This window comes from Geospiza fortis, unplaced genomic scaffold (assembly GCF_000277835.1).
Source record: "Geospiza fortis unplaced genomic scaffold, GeoFor_1.0 scaffold186, whole genome shotgun sequence".
In the NCBI taxonomy this organism is placed as follows: Eukaryota; Metazoa; Chordata; class Aves; order Passeriformes; family Thraupidae; genus Geospiza; species Geospiza fortis.
Genome location: NW_005054331.1, coordinates 3,343,751 through 3,350,866, shown reverse-complemented (window position 1 = coordinate 3,350,866; position 7,116 = coordinate 3,343,751).

The window sequence follows — 7,116 nt, the reverse complement described above, 5'->3', positions numbered from 1 at the left end:
CGCTTCATAATAATATGCATGCGGGAAGGGCTAGGCCGGGCCGTGGCTGGCTGGGCCGGGGAGCAAGCCGAGACACACAAACACCTATCCACGGAATCAGTTAGGTTGGAAAACATCTCTGACATCGTCCAGTCCAATCTTTGACCCATCTTTGTACACCTTGACACCTAGGCCATGGCAGTAAGTGCCATGTGCGGTCGTTTCTTGAACACCTCCAGTGATGGCCACTCTGCCATCTCTCTGGGGAACCTGTTCCAGTGTTTAACAGTCGTTCCTGTGGAGGAATTCCTCATGATGTCCAGCCTGAACCTCCCCTAGCTTCCTTAGCTTGAGGCCACTTCCTCTTGTGCTGCTGTCCACAGGAACCCAGATTCATTACCTGATGTGCAATAAGCCAATAATTAACCACTGTGGACAACACTGTCACAGGTTGTCCAACCCTCACCTTATTACAACCTCTTTTCAGGCAGTTGTAGAGAATGAAGGGGCCCCCCCAAGCCTCCTCCAGGCTAAACACCCCCAGCTCCCTCAGCCGCTCCTCACGGGACCCTTGGTCAAACACTGGCTGCTCACTCTGCTGGTCCCTGGCTGGGGGGGGGCTCAAACACAGTGGAGGCACTGAGGCAACCTCGGCATTGGCAGCAGCTGTTCAGCTGAGGGAGGGGGCACAACGCCCCGGCAACAGGCAGCAGTGCACCTGCCGGTCCTGGCCATGTGCCAACGTGCCATAGTCTTATATTAGCTGCAAAATAACCCCCTCTAATCCCACAATTCGAAGGGACATCTCTAACGTTATTGGTTATTTCACAAGCTTGCAAGCATAGCCTGCTTGCTTTCCAGGTTAAATTACACAGTGGCTGCAGCAGCTTCCTCTGTTCAGCCAGCCAGATCTTCACAGTACCTGTAACAATCTTCCACAGGGAAGGCCTGTGGATTTTATGTAGATGAAATTGCATGTTTCCAATATTCAAGGCATACAGAAAACTCACCTGAATGTCTCAGGCACACTGCTGCTCTGGGGCTACTGCTCTACATCTTTCACAGACTGAGTCACAAAGCATTCCAAAGACATGCTTATATTTACACAACATTGATAAGAGACAAGATGACAAAAATCGATTGTCTGACCTGCTGCTCTAGTATCTGGAATGGCTCCAGCAATTTAGGCATTTACACATCCACAAAGTCTCTAAGTCACATCAGCAGACTGTGTCTCCATTCCTGTCACAGCATTACCCTTTTGGAGACTCTCGGTTAGCGTCTCCTGAAAGGCAGCAACCTCTTCCAGAAAGCTTCCAACGACGACTGTGTCTTTTCTGGTCATTGACTGTGGTACTGCAATTTTGTGTTGTCATCAGTGAAAGCCTCACAATTTCAGCAATGTTTAACTTTGGTCTGTAGTTGCAGAGTTGTAGTTACACTGATAATTTCCAGCAGTATAGCAGAAGTATAGCCAGAAATCAGTAGTCAAGAGTTGATCACTCCTAGTAGCGTTGACAAAGGTTTCTTCTTGAGTATTTTTCTATACGAAGGAAGATGGAAGACCTCCATTTTGGTGCTCCCTGCAATATTTGATTCATTACACCATAGAAAAAGGGAGCAGAGATGGGTCAAAAAGTTTTACATACTACTGAGAGAGATGCAGCCAAGGTGAGAAATCACAGCTCCACTAAAAAGCTCCTCCAGATTTGTGGAGATAAACTTTGTAATTCCGGCAAATTTTTGTGTGCAGATACAGAGGCATCTGATCTGGGCTCATTCACCAAACAGAAGCAACACAGTTCAATTTTCTGTACTAGCTTATGATTCCCACAAGGAAATCTTTGTGCTGTATAGGATGAGGGCACTGTCCTATACAATGAAGCAATCATCCGATACAAGCAAGGCAGTGGTTCTACTGATTGACTTTGAGGATTTTAAACTCAAGGACAGTGCTGAAAAAATATAATGGCAATAAACTGTCTGAAACAAGTGCACTCTGGAAATTAAAAGAAAGGAATTAATTTTCATTTAAAGAGTGAGCTTCAGGAATATTTTGTCCATAGGCATAGTGGGGGTAAACAGAATTATTTGAAAGTCAGTCTTTTCAGGAGCAGTTTGTGACAATGTGGGAACTGCTCAGGATTCTTGACTTTCTCCTGGTCAGCTGCAGTGTGACATGCCTGTATGCAAATGCAATGTGTGCTACTTGTGTGTGTTTGTGTGTGAACCTCTGACAAGCACATTAGGCCTTCATTTCCTTCCTAGGAAATACTAAGTAAAAGAAAGGCTTCTCTGACTTTTCTTGAAGATGCTTGTGATTTAATCATCATAGCTTCTTTCAAAGATTGCCTAAACTCAGGGATGATGATTGCTATGGTTGAAAACTCTGATTCTTAGCTGTTTTCTCAAAAGGACATTGTTCACCCATGCAGGAGACAAAAATTCTTTGCTGTGCATTGGAAAACTTGAAATTAACTCCCTTACAGCTGAAGACTGCTGTAAATTTCACCTGTTTCTTTCTCCAGAGCAAGACACTTTTTAAAAATCTTTTCTATATGGAGCTGCAACTCCTAAAAAAATTTAAAAACCTCCCTAGCCCCTTAGAAATTGTCTCCCAATACAAAATACTAAAACTTGATATGCTTGAGTATACCAGTCATGATTACAATATAAGACTTCTGTGGTGCTCCTACATTACTGTTTCCTACATCAATTTATTTGCTTTAATAAAGAAAATTTTTTACTCTCCAGTGCCATACGTACTTCCTGAGGACTGCATACAGACACACACTTGCAGATACATGTGCTCTCCTCAGACACAAGTTTGAAAAAGTAGTTTCTAATGTTCCTGATGAATGTGACCAACAAGTCTCCTAATGGTGGGATATTATAGGCTGGTGGCATTGAGTTGTTAATGGCTAAGAAGCTAATTCATTAACGAGATTGTAAAGATCAACAAAAGCTTCAATTTGAAGCTACAGTCAGTACTGCCTGTTTTGAATGACATACTTTTTTCTGTAAGGATTTTATTCTGGCAATGTGCGCTTTTAGAACATCTCTGTAATGACAAATCTTGTAACTTAAATCCTAGTTCTGAAAAGTTGCAATTGAAGGTACCAAAGAACTTTTATTTTTATTTTTTAAAAGCTGAACCACATACTCTGTTAGGCTTCCAGGCTATTTTTAGGTAGTTTCTATAAAAAGATTTTTAGGAGATAGTAGATGAGGTCTACTCCCTCCCTGACGCATAATGTGCTGCATGTATTCTTAGCAGCATGTTCTGACAGATTACAGCTTTCCAAAGGGAGATGGGAATTGCTTAAGGACAGCTCAGAAGTGTGACTGCACACTTCTCCAGCATGTCTGGAGATGGGGTTATTAATAACTGCCAAGGCCCTTGCCTGTCTCAGCAGCTTGTAGACAGCAAAGAGGGGAGAGTCGCTCAGTCTGTATTCGCTCAGCAGGAAGATTGTTCTTTCTGTTTCCTCTGCAGATACTATGGAGGCACTACTGCTGAGTTCCAGACCTCTGGGACTTCCTGTCTCTGGAAATCTGGGAAGTTTTGTTTCCAGGTTGCTCTCTTACTTTAGATAAACCATCAACCTGCTCTTACTCCAACAGTCAATTACAAAACTTCTCCAGGAAATCTCCAACTGATCAGGTGGCTAAGCTATAGTTAGGCTGCAAACACTATGCAGTGATGAAGGCAGCACTATGTTGGTTTGCTCTGTTTTAGATGAACAAGTTTATAAATCAGAGATATCATCTGCACTGGCGTGGGTTTTGTGTGAGCAGTTGCACACACTCACACACACACTCACACACACACACACAGCCCTTCTGAGAAATGGAAAATTAGGACCAGGCTGTTCCAGCTCTTTTGCTGCAGTGGCATATTTAGGAAATTGTTTCTTAGGAAAATCATTCAGGCTAGATCATTGGCAAAGTGAATATAATACACATTTATTGTTTTCACAGAAACCACAATGTTTCAAAATATTCCTAGGAATAAGCATTTGGCTTCCTTTATTTCTTTTTAAACTGGCAAGGTACTACACAATCATACCTAGAAGTGGACCTGAATTTGTGAATGAATGGATTAATGTGTTTCATTGCAAAGGTTGTGTCTTCACAATGGGGATGGATGGGTCTCCACTCCTGAAATGCTGTCTCTTAATTTCTATGAGGATATCCTATAAATGTAGAAATCAAATTTCTAATGAGACACTGTAGTTTAGTCATGGTCTTAATTCTCAATTTTTCTCAAGTTACGTTGCAGACAGACAGATTTCTGTTTTAAGTCAGTCTGTAAACACCCAGAGTAAACATCAAGGCTTATGTTAGTAGGCCCTCCTTATTCTTTAGCATATCTCACACCATCTCATCACTGCTCCATCCTGTTACTGATAAGGAGGAAGCTGCAACTGTAAATAACAGATGACAAAACTACAGTGCCTCAGCAGTCATATGCAGCCTAAATAATTTGTGTTGATTACCATAGTTCAAGGAAACAATACTGTCTCTATTCAAGCAGCCACTTAATGAAAAAAATCAAAAATTATTTGCTACAATGAAGGCTCCTACTCATAGCATCCCATTTTGATGTTCTAAGTTGGTAAAATGTATAGCTGGTGGGTTTTTTTCCTTCTCTCAGTACAGTTTCACCCAGTCCTGCCAGTTCAGATAATTCTGAAATTGTCCAATGACACTTTAAATTACTGCTAAATGAAAAATACTGTATTTCTGTGCCTTAGTTTCCCCCTTTGTACATAGGCATCATAGTAACTCTTGTGACATTACTCTGGGATTTACTGAACATTTTTAATATAAAATTTGGATATTACTGTGAATATTCATTCTGCATGTGTACATACATCCATCTGTTTTTTGCTGTAGAACAGATTTTCTACAATACTTGGTAAAAATATAAAAATGCTTTTATGCAAAAATGAAGAATCTGAGGTTTGAAAGAGAGTTGTAATTACACTAAAACTTCTATAAGATTGCAAAGAGGGCTAGGAGGAGGAAATAAGATTAGTCAGCCACAGGCTCAGCTGGCCTGAATGCACCCACTCAGTGAGTAATTTGATGGTAATTCAATGACAGCAGAAGCTGTCACAGGAAGATGGTCAGCAGCTGTATTGAATTGTTCTGGGTGTATTAATTGCCTACTTGCAATTACTTCTTTACCTTCCCTGCCTGTAGTAGCATTATACAACACTGCTGGTGAATAAGGTGGTTGCCTAATTTTGTTCTTGGAACCACTGTAATCCCGGCAACGGTGTGATAATCACAGATTTGTGGAAGGAACCCTGTGCTCTCCATCCTGGCCTGTGCAGTGGGACAGTGGGACAAGATCAGCTCAGCCAAGAGAACAGATCACTGCTGCAGGAGGGGATGGCCCTACACCTGCACCATCTCACCCTGCTTCCTGCTGCTTGTGCCAGCTCTGATGCCTCAGTCAGCTGGTCAGAAGGGTAACTTAGCCAAAAAATACCCCCAACAACAACCCCCTATACCCCAGTAGATACTACCAATGACAAGAGTGTATCAGGAATACAGGGCAGGGAAAGGGAGCAGGACCTCAGTGCTGCCTGCAGCTTCTCCAAAAGGCTGAGGGGCATCCAAGCTGAGTTAATTACTCATGGACACTACAGGTACAATTTCACTCCCATTTCCATTACCTTTTGTTGTCTGGGGCTCGCCGGACCCCACTGTAAGACAAATCAATTCATCAGTCCAGCAGAAGCCTAGACTGAATGGCTGTTTTTCTGCCAAGTTAGTGTATTGCATCAGCTCAGCAGAATGAACAGCAGGGAAAATGCCATGTGTAAGGAAGGAAGGAAGGTAGGAGTGACATGGGAAGGGGAAGAAAGAAGCCCTCTTTTTGAGATTGATTCAGCTGTTTGGTCTAACTTAACCTCAAGTATGTGGTTTCACACTACCCCTAATGCAGGGAACTATAGACTGTCCTTTTCTCACACCTTCAGGTATGGGTGCCTGTCCTTGTTTATGCCTTACCTGTACAGCTGTGTGGCTGCCTGAGGTTCACAGCAGCTCACTGAGGAACCATTTGTGCTTTTGATCAGCTCATCTTAGGTGAGATCATGGTGTGAGCTGAGGGAACAGCAGTGTGTGGCATAGGAGGAGGGGAGCAGCCCTCTTTAGCAGCAATGCAAATAAAAAGTGGTGTGCCCTTGACATGAAACTACACACTCAACAGCCACTGTGGAGGCAGACCTTGGTGGAGTTGGGCTGTGGGAATGAAGGCCCATTTGAATGGGGACTACAGGTGACAGTCTACAGTTGGTATTCTGGAGTAGCTAGTTTGGATGGCTTTTTATCCAATATAGATACTCAGGGATCTCTGCAGCAGTCTTTCTGGGAGCTAAAATGGCTTAGGAGAACAATCTAAATCTTTGTAGATATGACAACAGAAATCAATGTTTTTATTCACTGCCATCTCCCGATCAAGTGGACTTCAAAAGCCCTTTCATAAAAGAAGCCAGAAGGAGAAGTATAATGAAAACGCCCAGGATGTGACAGACCACTTGTTGTGCAACACAAGCTGTCAAAACATAGTAAGCCAGATTGACTTGCTGCAGCTTCCAACTGAAGCAAGGATCCTGGTCTACAACACTTGAAAGGGACCACTGAATTCAACACCAATGAGCATTTATTTATTTGAGCCAACTGTGCTTCACTCTGTTGTTGTGTCTCACAGACTTTCAAGAAACTTTTGGCCTGTGTTTTCTTCTATGTATGCCAGTCCTTTAATGGACAATATTCTGTGAGAAGTGTAAAAGAGAAAAACAAAAAAAAAAAAGGGCAAAGGCAGAAACAAAGAAAGAGAAGTAATTCAGCATGCACTGTAAGAAAATACATAATTTTCCAATTACTTTTGTCTTGAGGGTATGGCCCAATGAAGATGCTTTGATATCTAAATAAGTGTTGGAGTCATGGAGTCTTTCTCCTAGATTTGCCATTGCCAGAAAACTTTACTGCCTACCAGAGCTAGACACAGAAATTATATCCTGTTTTAAACCAGAAGAAAACACTTGACAGGGAATGATATGTACATAGGGTTCTATTCCTGGCTGTGCTGCTGGCCTGCTTAGTAACTTTTGGGAAATT